At 39.8% G+C, this 3029-nt stretch overlaps 1 long non-coding RNA gene across 1 annotated transcript; it reads left to right on the top strand.

Moving 5' to 3' along the window:
• The first annotated feature begins 1377 nt into the window (after positions 1-1377).
• LOC126628113 (uncharacterized) lies at positions 1378-2232 on the top strand. The gene is made up of 2 exons (XR_007625263.1): positions 1378-1723; positions 1899-2232. It is a non-coding gene; the product is annotated as an uncharacterized LOC126628113 (long non-coding RNA).
• Positions 2233-3029: the final 797 nt, after the last annotated feature.

Genomic DNA, 3029 nt, shown 5'->3' with positions numbered 1-3029 from the left:
GGCCCAACGCCTATTTGCTAGAACCCGCCAAGTTGAATCATTGGCTGCTGAAGTGATGAGTCTCAAACAGGAGATTAGAGGGCTCAAGCATGAGAATAAGCAGTTGCACCGGCTCGCCCATGACTATGCTACAAACATGAAGAGGAAGCTTGACCAGATGAAGGAATCTGATGGTAAGGTTTTACTTGATCATCAGCGGTTTGTGGGTTTGTTCCAAAGGCATTTATTGCCTTCGTCCTCTAGGGTTGTACCTGGTAATGAAGCTTCAAATGATGAACCTCCAATGCCTCCTCCTTCTGGGGTTTTGTCAAGTACTGAGGCTCCGGATAACCACCCTCCGGTGCTTTCTCTTTCTGGGGCTCTACCGACTGCTGAGACTTCCCCTAAGCAACCTTTGTGAAGGCTCCCTTTTGTTTGTTTATTTTGACTCATGTATATGTACATATTTGTGGCTTATCAAAAATATTAATAAATAAGCTTTGCTTCATTTCAACATATTGTGTTAAATATACCCAAGCCTTCTTCATAAAGTTCTTTGAATTTTTGCTTTTGTTGAAACCTGTATTGTTGAAGCTTTGTGAGTGAAGCATGTAGTTTGAGGTAGTGTTCCCTTAATTTCCCGAGTGAGGAAAACTTCTCGGTTGGAGACTTGAAAAATCCAAGTCACTGAGTAGTCACGAACTTTTGAGTACCAAGGCGTAGTAGCATATGGTGGGAGTCCCCCAAGTCTCTAGTCGAGGGAGTTGACGAATGAGGTGTCTTGCTAATAGTCCATGTCGTAAGTACCAAAACTTCATTCTTTTGTTTTCTAAGTGGTAGCCCCGGACTTTTTCTTCATAGATTTTGTTGATGAAGGTTGCTAGGCCCGAATAAGTGGAATTGCAGAAGGTGTAACCGTTGGTGCATTAACATCATAATGGAAGCATCACAATGATGGAAGCATCACAATGATGAAAGCATCATAATGATGAAAACACCATAATGATGAAACATCATAATGATGTTTCTTTGGTGGAATTGTTTTTCATTTCCCCTAACAACCGGAATTGTTTTTCAACATAACACCATCATCTGTAGGTCGAATCACAAAGTTGTCTTCATGAAAGTTGTTCGTTAATTCCTTAACTACAACATATCCAAATTGGAGAGCCATCGGAGCAGTACAACTCCAGAAATCCAGGTATGATGAGTGACTGTTTATCATTTGTCTGTCAACCCGTCAGATTTGTTGTGAGCTTTGAAACTCTATTTTCTCTTGCTCAGATCAGCATGCTTTCTTCATTGAAGTTGTTCCTCAGCTTGTGAACTACAACATATCCAAATTTGAGATCCCTCGGAGCTGTATAACTCAAGAAACTCAGGTATGATGAATGACTGGTTATTATTTTTCTGTCAACCCGTCAGATTTGTTGTGAGCTTCGAAACTCCATTTTCTCTTGTTCAGATCGGTATGCTTTCTTCATTGAAGTTGTTCCTCAGCTTGTGAACTACAACATATCCAAATTTGAGATCCCTCGGAGCTGTATAACTCAAGAAATTCAGGTATGATGAATGACTGGTTATTATTTTTCTGTCAACCCGTCAGATTTGTTGTGAGCTTCGAAACTCCATTTTCTCTTGTTCAGATCGGTATGCTTTCTTCATTGAAGTTGTTCCTCAGCTTGTGAACTACAACATATCCAAATTTGAGATCCCTCGGAGCTGTATAACTCAAGAAATTCAGGTATGATGAATGACTGGTTATTATTTGTCTGTCAACCCGTCAGATTTGTTGTGAGCTTCGAAAATCCATTTTCTCTTGTTCAGATCGGTATGCTTTCTTCATTGAAGTTGTTCCTCATCGACTCTTTCATAACATATCAAAAATTCAGGATGAACTAACGGTTAAATATTTCCAGATCTTCGAAACATCACAACAGCTTCGAAATCTGCAAGAAGCCGACTATCATGTTTGGAGCTTCAACACTGTAATTTCCGTCGCTCAAACAGAAATGGTTCCTTCTTGAAAGTTGTTCATATGCTCAAGAACTATAGGGTGTCCAAAATTCAGCTCCATTGGAGAAGAGCAGAGGTTGCAGAAATTTGATAGATGAAAGGAGGCGGAAGAGGGAGAGAGAGAAAAAGTCTCTTGGGTTGGATTTCTATTTTGGGGCAGATTCCAATTTTTGTAGCACCTTCATTATTGATGAATTGCTTGTACTTTTGTCCATTATGAAATTTGGGACTTTGGCTTGTTGTTGGATCTATTATAATATGTTTGGGAACATATATAAGTGAATAAATAAGAAGGAAAATTTTGGGCCCTTGTGGGTGTAAAACAAAAAATGTTTATGTTTACCCAAGTGTTTTTGTACAAGTTCAAGGGCATCTTGGGTTTTGTGAACAAAATTTGTTTATTTGGAGCAAGGTTTTGTGTTGAAGCTTTGTAGGTGAAGCTTTGGTGTTGAAGCTTTGTGGGTGAAGCTTTGGAGGTGAAGCTTTTCGGGTGAAGCTTGTTGGGTGAAGCTTTTTAGGTGAAGCTTTGTGGGTGAAGCTTTTTAGGTGAAGCTTTTCGGGTGAAGCTTTTTGGGTGAAGCTTTTTAGGTGAAGCTTTTCGGGTGAAGCTTTTTGGGTGAAGCTTTTTTAGGTGAAGCTTTGATGGTGAAGCTTTTTGGGTGAAGCTTTTTAGGTGAAGCTTTGTGGGTGAAGCTTTGGAGGTGAAGCTTTTCGGGTGAAGCTTTTTGGATGAAGTTGTTTTTTTTTTTTTTTTTTTTTTTTTTTTTTGGCGCTTGACACGGTCTTCATTTGCTTGTTTTGTAGTGACTGTGGAAGACATATTGCTTTCTGATTGAGAAGGGTTCCGGCATCGCTTGCTATGAATGTAAAAGAGTGAGGGCTGAGTTGGCTAAATTACCTCTTTATTGAATTCATTGCCAAATGGCCTTCATTACATAGGATGCCGAACGGCTATAGCTCAACACTTGTACATCGTGAGTCTATTTGTAGTAGTACTTCAAGTGATCAGCGTTCCATGGATGGCCAAGGGTCTT

Source organism: Malus sylvestris, chromosome 7 (genome assembly GCF_916048215.2).
Source record: "Malus sylvestris chromosome 7, drMalSylv7.2, whole genome shotgun sequence".
In the NCBI taxonomy this organism is placed as follows: domain Eukaryota; kingdom Viridiplantae; phylum Streptophyta; class Magnoliopsida; order Rosales; family Rosaceae; genus Malus; species Malus sylvestris.
Note: the sequence above shows the minus strand (reverse complement) of the source record. Positions and strands in the feature narration are given on the sequence as shown.